Here is a 27775-nt window from a genome sequence, read left to right as displayed (position 1 = left end):
CTTAACGTCACTTAACAGAGCCTTTTCCAGGTTCCTGTCCTTCCTTTGACTAGAAGATCTTCTTGGGATTTTGTCCTGTTTCACTCCCTGGTTTTGGGGACTTTGTTCTTCAGTTTCTGGAACCTGCTCCTGCAGTTTCCTCTTCTGTCCAGCCTCTCTGGAATGCTGGCTTCAACTTCAGTTTAGGACTTGCTATCTGTCCCTCTGCTATGCTGCTTCCAACTGAACTCAAACTGAACTTAAACTGCTTTTCTAGTTTTCTCTGTCTCTGTGGGTTCCTCTCTCTGGACCCCTGTTGCTAGGCACAGTTTTTTAACGTTTGTTTTAACTTCCCTTCAAGAGTTGTAAAATCTTATTAGAATGCAGGCACACAAACAAAGCCTTAGACCTGCTGTCCCCACTTAAAAATGAAACTAGATCCCAGGTTTCATCCTTTTAATTCACAAAATACAGAAATACAAATTAAACTTAAAGGTATATCTTGGGCTGAATTTTCCCCCTGTTGGGGGGGAAATTGATGGGCGGCGCGTATAGGCGCGCTTCCGATCGGAGCCCCTGATTGGAGGCACGGCGCCATTTTACGTGGGCAGGTCAATTAAGGCCCGCCCAGCATGACACCCGCAGGGAAGTGCTATGCGTTCCCTGTGCGGGGGGGAATCCCAAAATCAAGAATGTGCTCTTTCACGCATGCGCACAAAAGAGCACACTCATCTCCCTGAGGCTAAGTGCAGCCTCAGGGAGATCAGCTGCACATGTAAAAAAGACAAAAATAATAAAATAAAATTTTCCTTACATGTCCCCTCTTGTGACAATGTCACATGCGTTGGGACACGTCCATAATTTTTACAAAACCTTTATTAAAATTTTTTAAAGCCTACATGAAACCTCATCCCGCCCGTGGATGAGGTTTCATATTTTTTCTAGTTCCTGCCGGGGCTCCTGGCCTGCCCGCCAACTTTAAGGTTGGACGGGCAGGTCCTTCAATTACTTAATTGATCCTGTTAATGGCCTCAATTGGCCATTGACAGGTCGGCGGGCGTGTAGCTGATTTTGCTGTGCTCCTGCCTTCCTGAAAATTTAAATCGGGCGCGGTGACATTGGGAGTTCCCCCCGACGTCACCATGCATTATTTTAAGCGTCGGCGAGTGGGCCCTGAGCTGATACAAGTTTAGCCTGTCTAGCCTTGCCTCATAAGACAACCTGCCTATTCCAGGTATTAATCTAGTAAACCTTCTCTCCCTGCTTCCAATGCATTTACATCTTTCCTTAAATAAGGAGACCAATACTGTACACAGTACTTTAGATGTGGTCTTACCAATGCCCTGTCTAGCTGAAGCATAACCTCCCTGCTCTTCCATTCAATTCCCCTTGCAATAAATGATAACATTCTATTAGCTGTGCTAATTAATTGCTGCACCTGCATGTTAACCTTTTGCGATTTATGCACTAGGACACCCAGATCCCTCTGCCTCTCAAAGCTCTGCAATCTCTCACCATTTAGATAATATGCTTCTTTTTCATTCATCCCATAAAAATGGACAACCTCACATTTTCCCACATTATACACCAGCCTCCGTATTCAAGTGAATTATCCTCCATTATTTTCACCAGCTCCAGTGTGAACGCACCACCAAACACGTCTTCCTTTGTCCTCTCCTTCCTGCATTCCGTAGGGACCATTTCCTCAGCGAACACCTTAGCCCACTCCTCAGTCACCTCCTAATTACCCCTTCCTTCCCTACACCACCTTTCCGTGCAAGCATAGGAGATGCAGCACCTAGGTTTTCACCTCCTGCTTTCTCATTGTCCAAGGTCCCAAACTCTCCCTCCAAGTGAAACAACAATTTACTTATATTTCTTTCAATTTAGTGTACTGTATTCACTGTTCTTGATGTGGTGTCCTCCACATTGGGGAGACCAAATGCAGACTAGGTGACCACTTTGTGGAACACCTCCGTTCAGTCCGCAAGCCTGACCCTGAGCTTCCGACCACTTGTCATTTTAATTCTCCACCTTGCCTCCGTGCTGACCTTTCTGTCCATGGCTTGCTACAGTGTTCCAGTGAAGCTCAAAGCAAGCTGAAGGAACAGCACCTTCAACTCAGCATTCGACAGCTTTCTGGACTCACATCAAGTTCAACAATTTTATGTTTTAACCTCTGCTTCCATCATGTTCTGTGTGCTTTTTCCTTCTCTATTCTTATTATGTTGGTCGTGTCTTGCTTCTTTCTTTATCCCCTCATGCTGCACTCAGATGTTTTTTATGTAGCCATTCACATCTAATTTGAACATGCCCTTTGTTTCTTTACTATATCCATTACCACTTTCGTTTGTTCTTCCTGCCCCTTCTCCCTTTTCACTACCTTAAAAACTCTTGCATTTCTATCTTCAGTCCTGAAAAACCTGAAATGTTAACTCTGGGCAGAATTTTCCGTGCCCATTGGTGATGGGCATGAGCGGACAATATGGCAGGAAAGCCAAAAATTGGTTTTATGATGTCGTGAAACTAGTTTGTGATCATCTGCTTCGCCCGTCAGTGACGAGCTGCCTTTTCTGCAGCCGGACATCGGGAACTTCATTTTAACACATCTGCATATTATTATAAGCCCTGCTTGCCTGAATCATCTATCCAAGCTGGATCATCCGTACATGAACAGCATTTATAAGGCCTGCACCTGGCGAGCTGGACTTCGAGGGGAACTCAGAGGTGAGTTGCGCAAAGGACGCAAAGGTGACCTGTTGGACTTATAAGTTGAGGTGCTGCGCACTCAGGTGAGGGGCAGAGGCAAATCACTTTTTCCTGCCTGGCTGACAGTGCAGTGCCAAGGCAAGGGCTGCTCTGCGGTTGGGGTGAGTTGGGGTGTGGGGGCGAGGGCTGCACTGCAGTTGATGGTAGTTCACAAGCACATGGTGGGGGTGGGGGGGAGGTGGGGGTGGGGGGGGGGAGGGGGGGGTGGAGGGGGTGGGGAGGGGTGGTCGGAAGCAGCCACACAACAGGGAAACCTTGTATAGAGTGACCATTCCTCCGCAGCTGAGACAGTTCAGGCGCAGCTACATTGATATGCATGGAGTCAGGCGTCTAGTTTATCTGCCCACTCAAGCAACGCAGAGGCATGAAAGTGACATCAAATATCAAATGCTCCAGAGCTATTCACCCCTTGGACATAAACTGTAAACTAATGAGCATTATAGTGGAATGCAGAACAATTGGATGACTGGGCATGTTATTTAATCTCCTTGTGAAAGCTGGCCATGGAGCAGTCACTGGTGGAGTTGATCACAGCCCATTACAATGTCAACATTCAGGTTTGGACCAGTCTCCCCCATGGTTCAAGCTAATGGTGCAGCCTTGCAGTGCGGGTTATGAGAATGACTGTACCTGAGCTGAGAGCACATCATGCAGTCCAATGGGCAAAGCTGCCGCCTATCAGTCAGGTGGAGTGGGGCGGAGGTGGGTGGGGATTCAGGCAGCTATGAAGCACACTAAACTCTGGCCATCCAAGTAGTAGCTAGCACTCTCTGGTATGCGTTAAAGGGCCTTCAGGCTTAACCAAGAAAGGTTCTTAGTGCACTCATGCTAACCCACGCATCTCTCTCTTTCATCCTGCAGGAGGAGTACATCAGGGGCATGGAGCCTGGTGACCTAACTGTATGCCTCATGGCTTACAGAGTGTGGAGACGAAGGAGAAGAGAGTGACGGAGGCACCTGGCTGAACAGAGGGAAGAGCATCAGCCCCAGAAAGAAAGGGTGGCTGGAGCACCCGCACACGTCGCTGAAGAGCCACAGCGAGCTGATGCTGGTCGGTGTCCAGCTGGACCCAGGCTCTATAGATGGCCCTTCTCATTCCTGCAGATGACCGAGAACCACTGTTGCCAAGGACGCGTATGTCTAGGGAACTGGTCAGTCACATCTGCCACCTGCTCCAGGATTTTGCGCCACAGGGACATGGAGGGTGCCAGCTGCCAGTGGCCATGAAAGTGACCAAGGCGCTCAATTTTTATGCCAGTGGTTCCTGTCAGGGCTCCACAGGTGACCCCTGTGGGATAGTGCAAGCCTCCCCACAAAAATGCATCAAAAGTCATGGACATCAGCTTGGCAAAAACACACAACTTTGTGCATTTTGCCCGGGATCAGGAGAGCCAGGATGCAAGATCGCTGGGATTTGCCCAGATCTCGGGTTTTCCACAGGTGCAGGGTGCGATCGACTGCACTCACGTGGTGATCACATCACCATGACAACAAGCAGCCAACAACATCAACCGCAAGGACTTCCACTCACTGAATGTTCAGCTGGTGTGCACCCATGCATCTTACAGGTCTACGGTTCTCAGGGATTGTCCACAACTCCTACATTCTCAGTAGGTCTCAGATCCCTGACATCTTCCGGGGTCCACAGAGGCTGCAGGGTTGGCTCCTTGGGGACAAGGTCTACCCGCAGAGGGACGTGGCTGATGACACCCGTGCAATGGCCTCAGACTGTAGCAGAGCAAAGCTACAATAAGGCTCATGCTGCAACTTGCACCTTGGAGGAGCAAACAATAGGAATGTTGAAAATGAGGTTCCGTTGCCCGGACTGGTCTGGTGGAGCCCTGCAATACAGTCTGCAGAGGGTGTCACACATCATCGTCACCTTCTGCACCCTTTACAACCTGGCACTGCAACAGGGAGAGGAGCTGGCTGAGAAGGAGATGGATGAGCTGCACGTCTCCTCCAATGAAGACGTCGTCGACGGGAATGAGGCCATGGAGGCCCTCGAAGGCGAGGGTGGCGGCAATGAGCCCATCACACTGGCCAGATGAGGCAGGCACACTTGGGAGGTCCTCATAGCTGCTAGATTCATGGAGGATGATGACGACATGCAGTGAGGAGACACCATAGTTCTTCACTTTGTATCTGTGAACATTTGACTCCTGTCTGGCTGAGGGCAGTGCACGTACCCTCCATGATAAGGCTCCTGTCATGGTGATGCAGCGGAGGCCCATAGTCCCTACATTCCAGGAGGATGATGATGACATCCAATGGGGACACTCCATAGATCCTCACATAGCTTATGTGAATGTCTGACTCCTGTCTGGCTGATGGCAGCTGACTTACTCTCTGTGAACAGGGTCATATCATGGAGATGCAGTGGGGAAACTTTGACTTCTCCTGATACTATGACATCCTTTGTGAGCTGAATCCATCAGGACCACAATGTCACCGGGCACAAATGCTGATGAGATGGGCAGCCAGCCACACCTCAAATGTGCTGAGAGCACACAGAGAGAATGACAGAACTCTGTGCTTTCAGCCCAGGACATTCTGGCAGCAATAACAAACCCCATTGAGGTGCCGGCATGACTGATGGGAAGGTTGCACAAAGCACAGGGAGAGGCCCTGGACTGAGACACCTGCCTTTATCTTATGCAGGGACCAAGGTTTCACCTCTGAGTGACATGAGCACTGCTCATCATAACAAGGAGCCACAGGCAAGGAGACATTCTTGGGAGTTTTTTTACAACAGTGAATATTATGCAGAAGTGATTAACACCCATGCCCAGGCTGTGCAATGTCAGCTGTGGCTCAGTTCATAGCACCCTCGCCTTTGAATCAGAGGGTTGCGGGTTCATGTCCCACTCCCGGAAACCAAGAACTGTGAATGTACTCGAAAGAGTTGCAATCTGTGACTGTTGATAACTCGAAAGAGTTACATCCTCTTAACCTTCCAAACCCTGCCGCTATGTTTTGTTGCTCCCCCAACATCCACAGCGGAGGTGGAGGCAGCCTGCTGACTGCTACACCCTGTCTGTGATGAACTTGGCTGGTGTCCTCTGGAGGGCTGAGACCTGGAGGGCCCCGGCCTGCTTTCCAGGTCCTGCTGAATGGCAGTGACACCCACCTCGGCCTGTGGAGCTGTAGCTGCTAGTGTCACAGGAAGAGGGGATTTGGATGGAACACTCCCAGAATCATTTAGGTGGATGGCCCCATGGTGTGCACTTGCTGAACCTCCTCCCTATGGGTGCCCGAGGACCCCTGGCTGACTCCTTGAGGAGAAGGTGAAGCTGGAGTGAGATCAAGCTGCCTCATACCCCTCTCACGTTCATACTGTTGGAGGCCAACTATGGCATCAGTGATGGAGATGAGCCTGCACAGGTCCAAGGTCTCCATAGCAGCTGCCATCCTGCCAATCTTGACCTCAGTACAGTGGCATGACGGCGCGATCACCTCAGACTGAAAACGGACTGATTCCTCCATTGTACCTTGCAATCTGAGGAGTGCAGCTGTCATCCCATTCTGCTGTTCCCGTGATTGTTGTTGCAGCTCCAACAACTGTTTGAGGACTGAGTCCAGATGCTCATCATCTTAATCAGGAGACTCAGCAGGCCCCTTGCCTGCAGCAGTCCTCGAGTGCAGTGACCTAGGGTGTCCTGCTTCCACCTGCTGTGGAACAGATTGTGAACATGAGTCTGCTGTACATGTAGGTCCCACCGAGGTGTGTGTCATTGCGCTGGTGGAGGATGTGGGTGAGCGCTGTGACGGATCTTCGTGGGTGCTGTCCCTTGGGTCCTCATCCAGGTGCTATCAGCACTGGAGTCGGGGCCAAGGTTGCTTGAGGGCAATATGACGTACATGCCTATGGGAGAAAATGGAGATTATTAGTGCATGGCTGCCACGCTACACAGAACAGTGGACCCACAGTTGAGTTGCCAGAGGGATGATCTAGTGGATGATCCTCATTTGGATACTTGGCACCGACCTCGCCGTTGCTGCAGTAATGGTCCACATCCTCTCCGGCCAGCTGTAACGTGTGATCTTCAAAGGAAGTGAGGACCTTGATGCCTGGCACTCCAGCACCGGTCTGGGACCTCTCCTATGTAATCTGAGCGATCTTGTCCTGTATAAAGACAGATGGAGTGAGTGTGAGCAAGGCACATGCCCGGCCAAATGAGAAGCATGGCAGGTGTGCATGTGTGTGTGTGTGTGCTGAGTGGATCCATGGGCAGGATGAGGAGGCAATCTCCAGAGCAGATGAGGCCAGATGGAGATGTGAGAGTGAATGGTGATGTCCCCTGAGTTGGCAGTAAGTGAGATGAGAATGTGTGATGGTTTGTAAGTGTGTGAGTTTACCATGAGATGGTTGACTTACCTTGGCGGCACGGATGAAACCGTTCAGCCTCTTGTTGTACAGGATGGCCGATATCTTGTGGTCAGTGTTGGCCTCCCAAGCCAGATTGGTGATGTTGCTGCCCCTGCCGTGGCCAGAGCGGGGGTAGAGGATATCTTGGCGGACCTCCACGGCATACAAAAGACATTCCAGGGACGCATCACTGGATTGGTTGGGGTGGGGTGGCTGCTGCTGTCTTTTTGCCTTTTGGGGCCATGTTTTCTGTACAGCAGTCTTAGGCTAGAAGCACTGAGAGGTGTGCACGTGGCTGCACTTTAAATATAGTGCCCGACATTAGGAAGCGACGAGGTGATGGCGCGGTGAGTGAATCGGAGGCCGCCCACCAGCAATGGCGTGTTTCCCGGGAATGCATAATTAATGGGGCAGAATTGGGATGATATGGCATGAAAAGCCGCCATTGCGGGCAGTGGGTAAAACGTCCTTATTCCTGCCTGCTACCGCACTTAGTGCACATCTGGGACGATTCCACCCTCTGTTTCTTTCCACCATTTTTTGTTTTTATTTTAGATCTCATTTCAACTTGGGGCAATGACAGAAGGTCTTTCCTCTCATCAAGTAATTCTAAATGGAATAAGGTGGGGCGGGCAAATAAAGTCCTAGTTTGAATATTCTTTCAAGTCGTTGCTGAGTCACATCCCCAACTGAAAAGTTTGACATCATTTGCGCTCAACAGCGTCCATTTGTACACATTGATATTAGTTGCACTCAAAAACAATCATTTCACTATCATGTTATTTTATTCATTCATGGTTGTGGGCGTTGCTGGCTAGGCCTGCATTTATTGCCCATCCCTAATTGCCCTTGAGAAGGGAGTGGTGAGCTGCCTTCTTGAACCGCTGCAGTCCATGTGGTGCAGGTACACCCACAGTGCTGTAGGGAGAGAGTTCCAGAATTTTAACCCATTACAAGTACCTTAACTGACAATAATGTCATCAATATTCCCCAAACCAAAGTGCTCAAACATTTGCAATTAGCAGCATCACTTAAGCATTTGGACACCAAAAGTGATCATAGAATTTATTTTCCATATTTCTGAATTTTGATAGCTTCAAACATCATAAAACTGAGCTAAATTTAGAAAAAGCTGACCCTGTTTTGGTGAGGTACTTATATATTTTTCTTTATAACCCTGCCCCCCCCACCATGCCCAGCCACAGCCCCTGGCAGGGCTGGAAAATCCCAGCAGGAAGGTGGCTCAGTCCTTTGCATTTACCTTGACAAGTGTAAAAATCCAAACCAGAAAAGAACACCCATTCCCTACCGCTCAGATTTCAGCAGTTCTCTTCCTCCCCCCACCTCTCTCTCTCACCCCCTTCACCCACCTTTCACCCCTTTTGCCCACCCCTCAGCCCCTCATCCCCTTTCTCTCACCCCCCTCTCCCCACCCCTCACCCCCATCGCCCACCCCTCAGCCCCCTCTTCCCCCTCACCCCCCTCCATGCTCCCTTAGCTCCTCCCCCCTTTTATCTCCCCCTGTCCTCATTTCCCTCACCCCATTTCCCTCCCACCTCCCCACTTTTCCCTCCCCACTTTTCCCTTCCCCCGCCAACCGAAGATCTCCATTTAAAGGGCCAGCTGGAAGCCGGAAGTGACATATTCTGGACAGCCAATGTTGCAGGTTTGAAGCCAGCATGGGAACAACGCAGATCGTTAGAACAAGGGAAGTATTGGGGAGGTTGGTGGGGGAGTGGCGAGGGAGGTCAGGGCAGGAGGAGCAGGGAGGCAAGAGAGGTCGGGGCGAGAAGAGGGGGGTGTGGAAGAGAGGCCAGAGAGAGGCCCTTCAACCGCAGAGAGAGGCCCAGAATTTGGTGGGGCCCAAGGTCTGGAGGCAGGAGGGAGGGGGGTGTGGGGGAGAGTTCGGAGGCCAGACAGAGATGGGGGAGAGAGAGATGACACTGGAAGGGGAGACAGAGGGGAGAGTTTAGATCCCAAGACCTGGGGGTGAGTGGAAAATATAGACCCTGAGACTAAAAATGAATTAAGAACTGATGGGGATCAGGTGATGCTGCCAAGCATGTACTGTACAGTGGAACAATGTTTTTGGACTAAACAAAAAACCGAATAAATTCAGATATTATTTACGTAATTAATTTCCTTGTATTTTTCAGTGCAGTTTGTTGAGCACGCTGGATGGCTTTGAGCTCGCTGGCTATAGCTTTGAGTGCGCTGGCTTTGGTTTTGAGTGCACTATCAAATTTGATGTCAAATTCATTCCAAATTAGAGCTTTTGATGTCAAATAGTAATTCAGAGCATTTAGTACACTTGAAAGCAAAAATAATGTTAAAAGTTTTGGGTAGGGATTGTTAAAATAGATTAAAAGGAATTCTACCTGTACCTAATTTGCCCTTTATCTCAACTGTGAGTCCTGATGTTGACAATGGGTGCCAACTTTGAAATGTATTCAGTTCCCCTCCATTAACTGGCCCTCAACATAACTTTTTAAAAAATATTTTGCACTTTAAAAATAACATGTCTTTCCTTGTCTTCAGTGTCAACTTGCAAACCGGCTTTAAAAAGCTACATTTCAACATAGATCAGGCCAAAATATACCAGCCCTCAAAAATCTCCAATCAGAGTTGAACTTTATTCAACAGAAAATGATTCACTATAGATACATAAAAATGAACAGATTTCATCATTTAAACCTTGATTTTATGGTTTTTTTTTGATAAACTACAACTTAAATTGAAGAAAATCTCTCAAAGACAACAAAAACCCTATCAACTTGTGTTTCTACTTTTTAAACCTAAAATGAGTATATTAAAGAACTGTGTAATTATGAGTTAAGCATAATTATAATTTACTCAAAGTATATTAAATAAAAGAATTACAGTTGAAAAGGCTCCCTAATTCCTACCTTCACAGAGATGCTCCAAGTGTGGTAGTGTCCTGCCAGAGGTTTGATTTGTAATGCTTGCAACAGGTTTTTAGGAAAGTTCTTGAACATTTGACTATGGAGAGCATCTAAACAAAGTAACAGAAAGTGAGACAAACATTTATTCAGCTATTCTTTCAATTCCTTAATGATGAATTCTTCATTTTCAGGATCCTGGTCATGCTTGGCCAGTAATTATTCCTCAAATAGTATCACCAAAACAAATTTTTCAGTCCTTAATGCATTGGTGATTGGAGGGCCTAGCTGCTGCAGTTCCTTCACTTCAACCATATCAACGCTTCAAACTACTTCATTGGTCATAAGGCAGTTTTGACATCCCCAAGTCATGAAAAATACTACATAAATGAAAATCTTTATTTTTTTAATTGGACACCAAATTGTGGGCAGTATTACAGATTGAAATTATAGATGTTATGATGTATTAAAATATTACCTATTGAAAGTATTACCCTTAATAAGTTCAACATGTTTTAATTAAACATTGATGAAACTTAAGTTATATCTGGTAAGCATACAAGGATATCAGTCCTGTGGGCATTCATGTTGCAATAAATCACTTTTCATGAGCAATGCAACAGCCGCAATATTGCAGAAAGTACATTGTAGTGGACATCTTCAGTACTGTTCCTTTTATTATTCAGGAAGCCAAGCAAAAAGCCGTTCCTGTAATAGATTTTCAACTAAGTATGGTTCCATATCCAAATTTACGTGGTAAACTTAAATGTATGATCATTACTGACCTGCTAATCAGGAGCAGCAGCATTTATTGCCTAAATGTAAAAATCTGACTTGAACATTCATTGAAAATGTATAATCTAAAGAGGCTGGAGGAGACATTTTTGGTTATTCAATAAAATCGTGTGGAAGAAAAGCCAAGGCATATAACAAAGTAGATACATATATTCACACATTTTAATGTTTTAAGAATATACTGATTTTTTAAAAATCAATTCTGAAGAATTGCAGACAAACGGCGCCCAATGCAATGAATATTTGGCTGGCAGGAAACTTGATAACAAAATACACCTGTTGTATTGTGTAATTATCTAGAGTATTAGAACAATATAGTAGATTGTATAATGAGCAACACTATCGGAAAGCTGAAAGGAATTTTCAGCATCTTACCATTTGTAAAATTCAAAGGGAGAGGTAGATTAGTAGTGTTTGTTGTAGCAAAAAGGTTTTCTCCACTGACAAGAACTGTTAATTCTTCAAACCCAAGACAAATGGCCCACACTAGGAAGTGGATCCCTTCATCATTTGTTGTTAAGTCAGATAAATAGCAATAACACCTTCAACAAAAATAATACACCCAATTGCTACTAAACTTAAATTTTATTAGCAGTGTATTTCCATTTATTGCATTGACAAACTATCACACACCTCGATGGGACCTAGCTTTAGAGTAGCCTTGGGATCACAATCTGGTGATCACATCACACTTTCTGATCCACAGCAGGCGGAGGCAGAGATTTCCCAGGTCCCTGGCACTCGGAGGACTGCTGGAGGCCAGAACATTGCTGAGTCCAAGTCAGATAACGAGCCTCTGGACTCGCTGGAGCTGCAAAGGCAATCTCGGGAACATCAGGAAAGGATGTCCACTGCACTCCTCAGGTTGCAAGGCACGATGGAGGAGTCCGTCTGACTTCAGGCTGAGATGATAGCGCCAGCATGCCAACACACCGATGTCAACACTGGCAGGATGGCAGCAACATGGAGGCCTTGGTCCAGGATGTCGCTCCTGCACTGCAGTGCGGGCTGAACTCCAACGCTGATGCCATAGTTGATCTCCAACAGTGTGTACAGGAGAGGGGTGCTGGGCAGCTCGATCTCAATTCAGCTACCCCTTCCGCTCATGGAGTCAGCCAGGGGCTCTCGGGCACCCACAGGGAGGAGGATCAGCAGGTGCATGCTACGGGGCCATCCACCCAGGTGACCCTGGGAGTGACTGGCCCATCCGAATCCCCTCTTCCTGTGACCTCCGCAGCTCCAGATCCACAGGCTGAGGAGGGTGCCACTACCACACAGCAGGACCTTGAAAGCAGGCCATGGCCCACTGTCTCGGCCCTCCAGAGGACGCTCACCAAAGTCATCACAGACGACGTCACAGTCAGCAGGCTGCCTCCATCGTGAATGTCCAGGGAGCACCAAGACATAGCAGCAGGGTTAGGAAAGTTAAGTAAAAGTGGTTGCACAACGTGGGCACGGGTGCTGATCACTTGTACATACTGTTCATGATTGTCAATAAACTCCTAAGAATGTCACCCTGCCTGTGATTCCTTGTTCTGATGAGCAGTGTTCTCGTCACTCAGATGTGAAACCTTTCTGCACAAGATAAAATGCAGGTGTCTCAGTCCAGGGCCTCTTCCCTGTGCTCTGTGCATCCTTTAGACCACAGTGATGGTCCAGCCTCACCCTGGAAACATTATTGATGCCTGCACCTCGGCAGTGCTGGTCATTGCTGCCAGAATGTAGTGGGCAGGCATCACAGAGTTCTCTCATTCTCTCTGTGTGCTCTCAGCACCTTTAAGGTGGGGCTGGCCCCCATCACACCAGCATCTGTGACCTGTGATGCTGTGCACCAGCTCCTGGAGGGCTGAGGTGCTGAAGGCGGACACAGCATCAGGTATATCTAAAGTTTCAAGGCTGTGTCTCTGAGATAACCCTGATCACAGAGCGCAAATGAGCTGCCCTCGGCCAGACAGGAGTCAGACATTCTCAGAAGCTATGTGAAGACCTATGGAGTGACCTCGCTGCATATCATCATCATTCTCCTGCGATTGAGTGACTATTAGGGCCTCCACTACATTGCCATGACAGGACCATTCTCACAGAAGGTATTGGTGTTGCCATAAGCCAGATTGGAGTCAAATGTTCACAACTGCGGTGTGAGGATCTCTGGGGACACCTCACTGCATGTCGTCATCAATGTCCACAAATCTGGCAGCTGTGAGGGCCTCCTGAGTGCGCTTGCCTCATCTAGCCAGGGCGAGAGCCTCATCCCCGACATCGTCACCGCCGAGGACCCCCTCGTCCTCATCCCCATCGGCGTCCTCCTCATTGGAGAAGACCTCCGGCTCCTTCATCTCCTCCTCAGCCAGCTCATCTCCCTGTTGCAGCACCAGGTTGTAAAGGGCGCAGCAGATGACGACGATGCATGACTCCCTCTGTGGACTGTATTGCAGGGCTCCACCAGACCAGTCCAGGCACCAGAACCGCATCTTCAGCATCCCGATGGTCTGCTCCACCAAGTTGCGAGCTGCTGCATGCGCCTCATTATGCTGTCGCACTGCTGCGGTCTGAGGCCGCCGCACGCGTGTCATCAGCCACGGACTCTGCAGGTGGCCCTTGTATCCCAGGAGCCAACCCTGCAGCCTCTGTGGACCCTGGAAGACTGCAGGGATCTGCAAGCGACTCAGGATGTAGGCGTCGTGAACACTCCCTGGAAACCGTGCGCATACCTGCAGGATGCATTTCTGGTGGTCGCACACCAGCTGCACATTCAGTGAGTGGAAGCCCTTGTAGTTGATAAAGTCCACCAAGTGTAGTGACAAAGGCCTGAGCGCCACATGAGTGCAGTCAATCACACCCTGCATCTGTGGTAATCCCGAGATCCAGGAGAATCCAATGGCCCTTGCATCCTGGCTGTCCCGGTCCCGGGTGAAATGCACAAAGTTGTGTACCAGGGAGAAGATGGCATCCATGACCTCATGGATGCATTTGTGGGTGGCGGATTGTGAAATCCCACAGAGGTCACCTGTGGAGCCCTGAAAGGAATCACTGGCATAGAAATTGAGCGCCGCGGTCACTCTCACAGCCACTGGCGCTAGATGCCCTCCATGTCCCCTTGGCGCCAAGTCCTGCAGTAAGTGGCAGATGTGAGCCACCAGGTCCCTAGACATGCGCAGTCATCAGCGATACTGGTTCTCAGTCATCTGCAAGAATGGCAGGCGGCGTCTATAGATCCTGGGTGTCGCTAGGCACCCACCGCCCACGGCTCACTGTCGTTCCAGGGCAGCGTGTGCAGGATCCCCTGCTGCCCGTTCTTCCTGAGGTTGCTGCTCCTGCCTTTGAGCAGCCAGGAGCCTCAGTCGTTCCCTACTCCGTCTTCTACAGTCTCTGTAGGCCATCAGCCATACAGCCAGGTCACCAGGATCCATGATCCTGATGTGATCCTCCTGCAGCATGAAAGAGAGAGAGACGTGGTTATCATGGCTGTACTTAGCACCTTTCCTGGCCCTGTGTCACTGCCCCTTAATGCTTCCTGGAGAGTGCTGGTCACCCCTCGGATGGCCAGGCATGAGTGCGCTGCATGGCTGCCCTTTCAACCTGCGACATGGGGAACACGGGTCCAAACCAGGATGCTGAGATTGCAAGGGGCTGTGAGCGCCTCCAGCAGTGACTCCTACATGGCCAGTGTCGGCGAGAAGATTGTACAACGTGTGCAGTCCAACTGCTCCACGGTCCAATAAAGTGGTGTCGGACTCGAAGTCTGTGCTGGGGAGTTGGGACAGGGGTGTGGGGGTGTAAAGTATGGAGCGATTGGTTGCTCTTTGGTGCCCCCACGATGCTTGAATGAGCAGGCTAGGAGCCTGACCTCAGTCATATCACTGTGGCTGCACCTGATCTGTCTCAGTTGCAGAGGCATGGTCAGTTTATACAGGTGTCCCTAATGCGTGGCCTCACTTACCCTGTTCCCCAGCTCAATTGCCTGTGCGCGGGATGCAGTGCCAGGGCAGCACTTGACCCCCGCCCCCCCCTCCCGACACTGACAACAGTTGCCTCCGAGGCTGGCCAGCACTTGCCCCTGGACACCCATTGCCCGCCACAGCAATCGCCTTTGGGGCTGGCCAGTAAGTGTCCCTGGAGTCCCACCCCCAACCCCCCAACCCCTCGCCCCCCCACAGCAGTCACCTCTGGGGCCAGGCATCAGTTGCCCCCAGTACCCCGAGGCCAGTGAATAACAGGCGAGCTGTGGAGAACGCTGCTCTCACTCACCTCAGTTCCCCCAAGGTGAAGGCCGCCAAGTGCACATCACTTGCGTGCTGTTGTGAAACACGTCGGCAGGCTGAGCAGATGATCACAATCTGCCTTCATGCCATCATGAAGCAGGCCACGCCATATTTTCCACGCACGCCACCTATTGTGCCCACCACCAGCGGGCACGGCAAATTCTGCCCATGAGGTGGGGTCAGACCAACAAGGAATGAAATATGATCTAAATTAGATTTACAGGACATGTGTGTAAACATGCAAATAGGTTAGTGAACTTCAGTGCAAATAGCCACATGGGAATATGATGTTGTGACAATAACAGAGACCTGACTCATAAAAAGGAAGGACTGGATATTAAACATATATACAGTTGCATGATGTAGGAGCAGGAGAAGGCCATTCGGCCCTTGAGCCTGCTCTGCCATTCAATAACTTCATGGCTGATCTGATTGTAGCCTCAACTTTACTTTCCTGTCTATTCCTATAACCTTTGACTCCCTTGTCAAGCATGAATCTATCTGATTCAGTCTTAAAAATATTTAACGACCCAGCCTCCACTGCTCTCTGGAGAAGAGAAATGCACAGACTCTGAGAGAAAAAAATTCTCCTCATCTCTGTCTTAAATGGAAGACACCTTATTTTTAAACTGTGTCCCCTAGTTCTAGTCTCTCCCACAAGGGGAAACATCCATTCAGAATCCAACCTGTCAAGTCCTCTCAAAATCTTCTACTTTCAAAAAGATCACCTCTCATTCTTCTAAACTTCAATGGCTACAGGCCCAACTTGCACAAACTTTCCTCATGAGATAATCCATCCATCCCAGGAATCAGTCAAATGAAGCTTCTCTGAACTGCTTCCAATGCAATTATATCCTTTCTTAAGTAAGGAGACCAAAACTGTACACAGTACTCCAGATATGGTCTCACCAATATCCTGTACATCTGTAGCAAAACTTCCCTACTTTTATATTCCCTTCCCCTTGCAATAAACATCAACATTCCATTTGCCCTCCTAATCGCTTGTTGTACCTGCAGACTAACTTTTTGTGATTCATGAACCAGAACACCCAGATCCCTCTGTACCACTGAGTTCTGTAATCTCCCTCCATTTAAATAACATGCTGCTTTTCTATCCTTCCTGCCAAAGTGGACAAGTTCACATTTTCCCACATTATACTCCATCTGCTAACATTTGTGCCCATTCATTTAACCTGTTTATGTCCCTTTGCAGATTCCTATGTCCTCTACCCTGCTTACTTTCCTATCTAGCCATGTGTCATCAGCAAATTTAGTAACCATATATTTGGTCCCTTCATCCAAATCATTGATACAGCAGCCAAGCAGGAGTTAGAGGGAATTAGTTCTCTGTTTGAAAAGAAGAAAATTGAACCGATGGGACATTTGGAGATTTATGGAACAAGGAGTTGTTGAATTGGACACAGATTTAAAGTGATTTGCAAAAGAAACAAATGTAATGTGAGAAAAAGCTTTCACACAGTGAGTGGTTCGGGTCTGGAATACACTGCCTGGAAATGTGGTGGACACAGGTTCAATCGAGGCATTCAAGAGGGCATTAGATGGTTATTTAAATTGAAACAATGTGCAGGGTTACGGGGAAAAGGCAGGAGAATTGCACTGAGTCATAATGCTCACTCGGAGAGCAGGTGTAGCCACAATGGGCCAAATGGCCTTCTTCTGCATCATAACAATTCTGTGATTGTGTGATATAGATTGTAAATAGTTAAGGCCCTAGCACTGATCTCTGTGACACTACTTTAGTTACAGCTTGCCAACCTGAAGATGACTCATTTATCCCTACTCTCCACTTCCTGTTAACTAACCAATCCTCTATCCATGTTAATATGTTAGCCTCTATACTAAGGGGTGGAATTTTACACTGGCGGAATTTTACAGTCCCGCCAAAGTCACAAGACTTTTGAACGACTCATCGCTTTGTACGGCCCTGCCCCCACCATGATCGGGCCGTAAAATTCCACTCCTGAGCTCTTATTTTGCATAGCAACCTTTGTTGCAGCACTTTATCAATAGCCTTTTGGAAATGCAAGTACACCACATCTACAGGTTCCCCATTATCCATGTTGCTTATTACTTCCTCAAAGAATTATAATAAATTAGTCAAACACAATTTCCTTTTTAAAAAACTATGTTGACTCTGCTAGGTTGCTTGAAGATTTTCTAAATGCCCTGCTATACCCTCCTTCATGATAGATTCTAGCGCTTTTCCTATAACAGATTAATATCTGACCTGTAGTTTTCTGCTTTCTGTCTCCCTCCTTGAATAGAGGAGTTACTATTTTCCAATCTGATGGGATCTTTACAGCATCCTAAACATGCCTGGATGCAAGTTGTTCTGGAAAGATAGGGAAGGAAAAAATGGGACACAAAAGGGGAAGTTGCTTTTTGGATACAGAGGCACAGAGACACCAAGGGCAAGAGAGAGAGCAGGGAAAGACTGTGTTTGTGTTAGCAGCCAAGTGGGATGCTGGTGAGAGTTGGTTCTCTGTTTGAAAAGAAGAAAACGGAACCAATGGGACTTTTGAAGATTTAAGCAACAAGGAAATGCTGATGGAAGTCGGTTTACTCAGGCAGAGTGGGATAATTTTCGTAGGACACTGGAAGATTCAACCTAGCATGGCAGGAGAAATGAGCCTACTGGAAAGCTGGGAGTATCTTGGAACTGGATCTTGTAATGCTACATATCTGCCAGAAGCACGGTGCACAGCGAGAGGAAGTATAAGACATACCACGCCAGCATTAGTTAATTCATGTGAAAGTACCTTTTCTTTAGTTCAATGTATTAATTGCCTGTTAAGTACTGTTTGATTTATGTTGATTTTACAGTAAAAGTCCTAAAATATGAAATCCTGTCCTTCAGTTTATTTCCATCAGTCACTGGGAAATTCATTATTTTTAAAGTTAATGGTCTCTATGGGATTGTTACAAGCGATAACAAGGACTTAAATTACCCTAACATAGGCTGGGATATTGTTTACCCTTCAAGGTGAAGATGACCATGTCCATTATCTAATGTGTTTGGTAGGTGATTGCTAAGGCCAACCTGCACCCAGAAAGTTCTGCTGCAACTAGGACAGGATACCGCAGATGATTGAGTTTTGGATGAATTGCTGACTCGGGATTTCCTCTCTTTCCATTTTTCTGTGCCTCTGATATGTGCTTGCTTTGGAGACTGCACCATTTTTTATTTGGTTGCACCAGGAGCAGCGATCCAGGGCGACCTTCTCCCATGATTCGAAGTCAATATCAAAACTCCAAGGTAAAGCCTTCAGAGTGTCCTTGCAGCACTTCCTTTGAGTGCAATGAGAGTGCAAACTCAAACTCTCCATAGATGATTTTCTTGGAGCAGAGTGGGCAGGACTATTGATCTATAGGCTTTCAGATTAATAGGCAGACTTGCCCTTCTTCAATCCCAGACTAATGTTCAAGGTCTGCCCATGGCCACATTTGCTTTGGCAATTCATGCATGCGTCTCAACGTCAATATAGACAGCCCGAGATAGTGTGCTGCCGAAATAAATGAACTTATCCACTGCCGGCAGAGTATATTGAAATATTGGGGTTGATATAGGGCTTTCCTGGAGCAGGCTGGTCTACTATTTCAGTTTTCTTCATGCTGATTGTAAGGCTGAAGTTGCCGCATGCTTTGGCGAACAAGTCCTTGCTACATTGCATATCCAACTCTGAACCGGGAGCTAGGCAGGCAAGAAATCATGAAGTATGTCTTTGGAGACCTTGGTCTTTGCTGGGAGTTGTCTCAGATTGAGCACCTTTCCATCCATGTGACGTCGGATTTCAATGCCAAATCACCATCATGGAAGGTATCATAGATCAGACAGAAAAAAACATGCTGAAGAGGGTGGGCGCTAGCATTCAGCACTGTTTAAATCCATTAATGACTGGGAATGGGTGAGAAGACTCACCATTATCCAGGACACATGCATATGCTGTCATTGAACTGTCAAATCATTGTGATGAATTTCTCAGAGCAACTGAATTTCTCTATTACTTTCCAAAGGCCCTCACAGCTGACTGTTTCAAAGGCCTTATGGCCATGTCAAGAAACATGATGTAGCGGTCCATATTCGGTTCTTGGGACTTCTCCTGGAGCTGGCTAACTGCGAACAATATATCCGTGGTTCCACGATCTTTTCTGAAACCACGCCAACTCTCTGGCAGCAGATCCTGGTCGAGATGTGCAATAAGTGGTTCAAAATGATTCTGGTGAATATTTTGCCAGTGATGGAGAGGAGTGAGATTCCTTTATTGCCGCAAGATTGATGAGTTCCTTTCCGCTTGTACAGGTGGACAATGGAGGAAATTTTGTATTCTTGCAAAATGGTTCCATGCTCCACATAGGCTGAGAGACTCCAGTGAGCTTCTTTGCCAGGCATTGACCTCCAGCCTTAGACTTCAATGGGACAAAATCAGCTCCTGGAGCTTTGCTGCTAGACAGGAGTTTGATTATGTTCATCATTCTAACAGAGTGGGAGGGCCATCAAGAGAGCAGTTGATGCAAACTGTGACAGCCTATTGCTTCTTCATTGATAGATGATGGCCGATTGAGGACGTGGTTTAAGTGCTCTGCTCATCTTTCTTGAATTTGGACTTTTCCTGTGAGCAATGTTGACCTGTCGATGCCAAGGATTGGCGATGAACCAGTAGACTAGGGCCCATAGACAGGTTTCAGAGCATTGTAGAATCTCTTCCAGAATTTGTGGCCTCCATATGACTGAAGTTTTTCTGCTTTCTGATTCAGGTGCCTTGCACCTCTCAGAGCTTGGCTTGGACAGTCCTGCGGATGTTTTGGTAGGCATTGTGCTTGGATAGTGGTGGCTTTTCATTGAGGTAAACCCTACAGAAGTGATAACAAAAACAGAATGACCAGGAAAAACTCAGCAGGTCTGGCAGCATCTGATGCTGCCAGACCTGCTGAGTTTTTCCAGGTAATTCTGTTTTTGTTTTGGATTTCCAGCATCCGCAGTAGTTTTTTGTTTTTATCCTACAGAAGTGATGTTTCTCCTCCAATGGTTCCTGGGCTACCTCATTGTCTTTCCTCGAACCAATCTCGATGCTTACGAGAGGTAGGGCCAGGTGCCTCTAAAGCATTGGAGTACAACATATCCCTGAACTTTGCTCAGTCATCCTCAGTGCAGTGACTGTCCATTTTTGCTGCACACAGACAACTCTTGAGTTTCTCTGAGACAGATTCCTTCATGACTGCCTGTTTGAGCCTTGAGACATCTGGACCTTCATGCCCTGGGGGCATCTAGGGGGATAGATCTTGATGTTTTTTGAAATGCTAAGATAACGGTCACTACAGCAGTCAGCACTGCACATGGCTTTTGTTACATGCACATCCTGCCTGTCCCTCTGCCTGGTGATGACATAGTCAATTAGATGCCAATTCATAGAACGGGGGTGCATTCAAGACGTCTTGTTGCAATTAGTGAGGCAGAAAGCAGCGTTGGTGATTAAGAGCTAATGCTCAGCATAGATCTTCAGCAAGAGGAGACCATTGCTGTTACAACTGCCTACCCCGTTTTTCGAAAGAACCCCTTCCCATGCCTGGTGATCTGCACCAACTCCTCTGTTGAAGTCATGAAGAATGATAAGCTTGACTGACTTTGGCACAGTAACAATCTTGGGAAGGCAAGTCAACTTACTGACAAGATGGTTCATCACAGCAAAACCTCTGCCAGCTTCAGACCTTTCTTCTTTTCCACTGCCACTCCAATAGAAAGTGTAACCTGCACCAATTTTTTTGAGCTGGCGGTCATCAGGTGGACGCTTCTCAATAAGGGTGCCAATCTGTTCCTAGCCAGCTCTCTAGCGACAAGAGCAGTTCTTTTCTCAGCTCTGTTAACTATGGCATTATCCATGAGGGTGCACACATTCCATGCACCAATGCACCTGTGTCACTTTTGCTTTCTTTTTTGACTGGAATAGTAATAGTCTAAAGGACAGAAAGGGGGTTGAGTATATGAAGTGTATTCAGGAGAATTTTCGAGATTGTTGTGTTTCAGGCCCAATGAGAATGAGTCATTACTGGATCCGGTTCTGGTGAATGAGGTGGATCAAGTGTCATTAAGGGAATATTTAGAGAACAGTAATCAGAGTATCACAAGGTTGACATTAGCTATGGTAAAGGACAAGGAATAATCAAAAATAAAAATAATTAATTGGGGGAGGACCAACTTCAATTGGGTGAGAAAGAATCTGATCCAGCTAAATCGGATTCAGAGATTCCCTGACAAAACTATAATGGAACAATGGCTGCCTCTAAAGAGAATATGTTTTTGGGATGGTTGAGGTATGTTCCCATGAAGGGGAGAGTGGGGCTCGCCAGGGGTTAGTACTAGGACCACTGCTTTTCTTGATAAATGGCAAGTGACAGGGAGGTCTGGGTCATGCTTGCAACGGAGGCAAAGGAACTGAGGGAATGGGGTGGAGTCCTTACAGGAAGCGGGGTGTGAGGAGTTGTAGTCGAGGTAGCTGTGGGAGTCGGTAGGCTTGTAGTGGATATTGGTGGACAGTCTATCACCAGAAATTGAGACAGAGAGGCCAAGGAAGGGAAGGGAGCTATCAGCGATGGATTATGTGAAAGTGATGGAGGGGTGGAAATTGGAAGCAAAATTAATAAAATTTTCCAGGTCCAGACGAGAGCATGAAGCGGCTCTGAAACAATCATCGATGTACCGGAGAAAGAGTTGTGGGAGGGGGCCTGAGTAGGACTGGAACAAGGAATGTTCCACATACCCCATAAAGAGACAGGCATAACTGGGGCCCATGCGGGTACCCATAGACACACCTTTTATTTGGAGGAATTGAGATGAGTTTAAGGAGAAATTGTTCAGTGAGAGAACAAATTCAGCCAGACGGAAGAGAGTAGTGGTGGATGGGGATTATTCGGGCCTCTGTTCAAGGAAGAAGCTAAGGGCCCTCAGAGCATCCTGGTGGGGGATGGAGGTGTAGAGGGATTGGACGTCCATGGTGATGAGGAGGCGGTTGGGGCCAGGGAACTGGAAATTGTTGATATGATGTAGGGCATCAGAGGAATCATGGATGTAGGTGGGAAGAGACTGGACAAGGGGAGAGAGAACGGAGCCAAGATAGCAAGAAATGAGTTCCTTGGGGCAGGAACAGGCTGACACGATCGGTCTGCTGGGACAGGCCTGTTTGTGGATTTTGGGGAGGATGTAGAAGCGGTCTGTCCAAGGTTGGGAGACAATGAAGGAAGATCTCCAGAGGAGATGAGGTCAGTGACAGTCCTGGAAAGAACGGCTTGATGTTCAGTGGTGGGGTCATGGTCCAGGGGGACGTAGGAGGAAATGTCTGTGAATTGGTGCTCAGCCTCTGCGAAGTAGACGTCAGTACACCAGGCAACAACAGCACCATCCTTGTCAGCAGGTTTGATAACAAAGTCAGGGTTGGACCTGAGAGAACGGAGTGCAGCAAGTTCAGAAGGAGGCAGGTTAGAGTTAGTGAGAGGAGCAGAGAAATTGAGACACCCTGCTTCCTGTAAGGAATCCATCCAATTCTCTCAGTTCTTTTGCCTCCGTTGCGTTTGTTCTGATGATGCCACTTTCCAAAACAATGCTTCTGAAATGTCTTCCTTCTTCCTTAACCGAGGTTTTCACCCACTGTGGTTGACAGGGCCCTCAACCGTGTCCGACCCATCTCCCGCGCCTCTGCCCTCGCACCTTTCTCTCCCTTCCAGAATAATTATAGGGTCCCCCTTGTCCTCACTTTTCAACCCACCAGCCTCCGCATTCAAAGGATCATCCTCCGCCATTTCCGCCAACTCCAGCTTGATGCCACCACTAAACACATCTTCCCTTCACCTCCCTGTCGGCATTCCGTAGGGACCATTCCCTCCAGGACACCCTGGTCCACTCCTCCATCACCCCCTACACGTCAAGCCCCTCCCACGGCACCTTCCCATGCAATCGCAGAAGGTGCAACACCTGCCCCTTTACTTCCTCCCTCCTCACCGTCCAAGGGCCCAAACATTCCTTTCAAGTGAAGCAGTGCTTCACTTGCACTTCCCTCAATCTGGACTACTGCATTCGTTGCTCCCAATGTGGCCTCCTCTATATTGGAGAGACCAAATGCAGACTGGGTGACCACTTTGCGGAACACCTTCGGTCTGTCCGCGAGCATGACCTAGACCTCCCTGTCGCTTGCCATTTGCAGGCGATTCATTTACACAGCATTTCACTGTGAAATGATTGCTTTTTCTATACTTTTTGTACATTTTCCCAAAGGCAGGACACATCACTCTTTTGTGGAACTTGTTATTCTTCCCACAGTTCCAACACTCACATGTGTTTGGGTAGCCTCTGGTCTTTTCCCAAAGCTTGCCTTCTGTGTTGCGGTATACTCAATACTAAAGTCCCCAATGACTTTAAGTTGCTCTATCATGCTTTCAGATGCACATCTCATCCACGGCTGACACCCAAAATAAAAAACAAAACATGTACAGAATGATTCCTTGAGGGAATACAAATTCAAATAATGTAACAATGCGCTGAATTTTACGTTGATCGGGTGGGCGTGTGCCCGTGGCCGAATGTCGCGATGTCATCCCACGCTTGCGTGATATTTCGCTCGGCGGGTGCGTGCAAAAGTCGGAAGTGCGCCCACCGACAATTAAGAGGACTAATAAGCCCATTAATGGTGCAATTGTCTGTTATTTTTCATAGCCTGTTGAACCTTACGGAGGCTACTATAAAGTTAGGTCCCACAGAGGTGTGTGTCTTTGCGCTGGTGGAGGGTGCGGGTGAGCGCTGTGATGGGACTTCAGAGAGGGTGCCTGCAGCTTCCTCTTCAGATGTTTCTTCAGGGCTTGATTGGAGGCCCTGGGTCATGGACCATGTCGACTGTTTCCCAGATGTGCCTGTGGCAGCAAGGAGAGATAATTAGTGTATGGCAGTGGCCTGTGAAAGAGGACACATCACTCACGGCATGGTTGTCTGATGGATGTTGCACTGCTGGATCCTCACTTGGTAGAGCAACATCGACCTCACCATCAGCACAGGAAAGGTGCAGATCCTCGCCGGCCAGCTGGATGGCTCTGTTTTCAAAGCTTGCGATGACCTTGATTTCAGGCATTCCACCATTGGTCTGTAACCTCTCCCTCTTGTTGTGTGCCAGCTTGTCCTGCATGAATAGAGATGGAGAGACTGTAAGCAGGATGCCTGCCAGGCTAGATAATTATGCCTGGCCTGTGTGGGTGGTGAGTAGTCCCATGGATGGGATGAGGACAATGACAGTGAGTGTGAAAGAGTGAATGATGATGTCCCTTGAACTGACAGTGAGTGAGATCCCTGTGAATGTGCGATGGGGTTTGTGAGTTGAAAGTGATGAGAAGACCGACTTACCCTGGTGGAACGGAGGAGATCATTCATCCTTTTACGGCACTCGGTGGCTGTCCTCTTTTGAAGGGTGTTGGCACTGACCACCGCTGCCACCGCCTCCCCAGCCGGATTAGTGAGATTACTGCCCAATCTGCGGTCAGAGTGGGGGTAGAAGACATCACGGTGGGTCTCCATGGCGTCCAAAAGGTGTTCAAGGAATGCGTCATTGAACCTGGGGGCTGCAGTCTTTTTTCCTTTCAGGGCCATGTCTTCTTTACAGCAGTCATGGCCTGGGAGCACAGTTATGGTGCACAGTTGGACTTTAAATATGGTACCCGGCGTGCTGAAGCGGCAGGTTGATGGCGTGGCGGGTGAATGAGAACCCGCTATGGAAACGGCATGTTTCCTGGGAATGCACAATTAATGTGGTGGGTTTGGGACGATACAGCCTGAAAATTCACCATTGCGGCCAACGGGTAAAATATCATTTCACCTGCCCACCAACGCACTTAGTGCAAATCTGGGTCGATCCACCCACGGTCTCCAAACTGGGCAGGGCCCAAGAAATGGGTGTGTGGATCACGATGCAGGATTAGTTTGCACCCAATGCTTCTGATGCAGACAGCACAGTGCCATTGAGTAGCTTCATGCATGAGCAGGGGGTGCCAAATTGTGACAGGCTAGCATGAGCTACAGCTAGCCTGCAATACGTAAAGCCAACTCCAACTCTTAAAGTATAGGCACATTATGACTGGAGCAGTTGCTGTAAGTCATTTTAAATGTGATTTTGATGTGAGGAACACTAAATAATAGCATAATATGGGAAAGAGCAGGCCTTGGTACAGGAGGTGGAGAGGAGGAGATTGTCCACAGGAGACCCACCAGACAAACTTTGTGAAGACAATAGGACCAGACATCTATGGGAAGTCAATACCAGATGTCTACTCCCAAGGGCCTGGATGAAGTGTACAAAAAGTTCAATGAACTCACACAAATAGTCAATGTATCTTCAAATGCCATACCCCACCAACTGCACAAGCAGATTCACACACTGCTCAATGCACCACACACTCATCATTCACCAACCAACAATCTCTATTAATCACAACTCATACCTAACAGAGCTTCATCTCACCCTCACATACTTAACATTGCTGAATGTCTCACACCCACATCTCACAGCATTACACACATTACCAATTATTTAACCATGGCGGCTGTATAAACCAAGCTCATTGCATCATACTCATTGACATACTTCCCTCTCTCTTTAATGACAAAGTCATTCATAACCAGAGATCTCAGCAGCTAACCAACAGTAAGGGACATGCTCAGCTGCATGTTCTTACACTGATGGAGGAGATAGTGGTCGCTATCATTGGAGCAGCCAAGACTGTGGTCGTGATTCGTGTTGGAGCTGAAACCATCAAAAATTCTCACACCCCACTTTCCCTTCATCCCACAACCTCTAATGCTGCAGATGGTTTAAACATGCACCTTGTATTTCTCCCCACCCCCTTCCCTCAATGCAGCCTTACCTTTCACCTTTCAGGTACCCAAGACCTATAATCTGGCCCAGCGTGGTGGACGAGCAGGAAAACAGTGAAGAAGAAGAAGAAACACAGTCACTCACTCTCGCACTCACAGCCACTAGCTCAGATATTGTCACTGAACATAATTTGGAGGATATCTTAGACATGGAATCTCTACGTGGTCAGACACCAGGCATGAGTAGCCTGCAGCCAGACATGGGATAAGGGTAGTGCAGGTGCCAACTTGTCAGAGGGCAAGGTCACATGTTGAATCTGCTTGTGAGAACTGAGACACACAATTTGATGGAGTGGTGTACACTAGAAGGATGACGGACGTGCACAATGAAATACTCGTTGCATTGGTAGGCCTGCAAGAAATCCTGTATTCAATGCCAAGGAAGATGGGGGAGTCCAGCACTAACTTAGCACAGGATTCTGTGCAGAACTTGGAGCATAAGTGGTGATAAACTCCATTAGAACTCCTATGGACCCAACTATGATGCAGCCTCTGACAGCTGATGTCCCATCTTCCATTGCAGCGCAAACAGAAACCACCCAAAATCTGGGTGCTGCATTGAAAGCTCAGACTGAAGACATGCAAGCTCAGACTGCTGCCACCATCACTGTGGATACCAGTGTTCACAGGGGCTTGCAGGGTGTCACAGCAGGCCAGAAATCTGTCCTCCAACAAATTCCTAGGATTGCTTGAGTACCTCCTGGGTAAGTGGCAGTGGCTCCGTGGTACACAAACCTGCTGTCCTTTCTTGAAGAGTGACAGCATTTGTGATCCCACCACTGCCATTTAGCCAGTGTCCTTGCTGTTGCCTGTCAGTTAGCCTGTCCAAACTGCCGCTGCTCGTGCAGAGATGATGTTGGTTCCTCAAGACTGTGAAAGGCTTGAAATCCCAAGGCCCTTCACAGAGGCATTATAAAACAAAGATATGACTCTCAGCCGCATAAGGGAATATTAGGGCAGATGACCAAAAGCTTTGTCAAAGAGGTTGCTTTTAAGGAGCTTCTTAAAGGAGGCACGTGTGATAGAGAGGTGGAGTGGTTTATGGAGGGGCTTAGGAGGTTAGAGCCCTGGCAGCTGAAGGCATAGCCACCAATGGTGGGGCAATTAAAATTATGGATTCTCAAGAAACCAAAATTAGAGGAGCCTTGATATCTTTGAGGGTTGTAAGGCTGGAGGAGATTACAGAAGTAGGGAGGGAAGGGGCCATGGAGGGATTTGAAAACAACAATAAGATTTTTCAAATCAAGGCGTTGCTTAACTGAGAGCCAATGTAGGTCAGCAAGCATAGTGGTGATGAGTCAAAGGAACTTGGTACAAATTAGGACACGGGAGTAGAGCTTTGGATGATACCAAGTTTACTGAGGGTGGAATGTGGGAGGCCTGCCAAGGTTGCATTGAAATAGTCGAGTCTAGAGATAACAAAGGCATGAATGAGGGTTTTGGCTGTAGATGAGCTGAAGCTGGGGTGGAGTCAGGTGGTGTTACGGTGGTGAAAAGAGGTGGTCTTAATGATGGTATACACGAGATCAGAAGCTCATTTCAGGGTCTTGTATGACACCAAGCTTGAGAACTGTCTGGTTTAGCCTCAGAGATTTGCCAGGGAGAGGGATGAAGCGGGTGACTAGGACAGTGCTTGTGGTGGGGACCAAAGATAATGACTTTGATCTTTACGATATGTAATTGAAGAAAATTTCTCCTCATTCAGTACTGGATATTTGGCATGCAGTCTGATGGTTTAGAGACAGTGGAAGAAGCAAGAGAGGTGATGGTGAGTTGG

At 47.8% G+C, this 27775-nt stretch overlaps 1 pseudogene across 1 annotated transcript in view; it reads right to left on the bottom strand.

Moving 5' to 3' along the window:
- Positions 1–19174, bottom strand: part of LOC144680085 (gamma-glutamyl hydrolase-like) — a 29956-nt pseudogene extending 10782 nt beyond the window's left edge. The window contains exons 1-3 of the transcript XR_013576484.1: positions 19101–19174; positions 11188–11354; positions 10024–10130 (exon numbers count right to left, since the gene is read on the bottom strand). The product of XR_013576484.1 is annotated as a gamma-glutamyl hydrolase-like (transcript). The remainder of the gene's footprint in view (positions 1–10023; positions 10131–11187; positions 11355–19100) is intronic.
- Positions 19175–27775: the final 8601 nt, after the last annotated feature.

Source organism: Cetorhinus maximus, chromosome 4 (assembly GCF_964194155.1).
Source record: "Cetorhinus maximus chromosome 4, sCetMax3.hap1.1, whole genome shotgun sequence".
Taxonomy (NCBI): domain Eukaryota; kingdom Metazoa; phylum Chordata; class Chondrichthyes; order Lamniformes; family Cetorhinidae; genus Cetorhinus; species Cetorhinus maximus.
The sequence above is the reverse complement of the archived record's forward strand: the minus strand, read 5'-3'. Positions and strand labels throughout refer to the sequence as shown.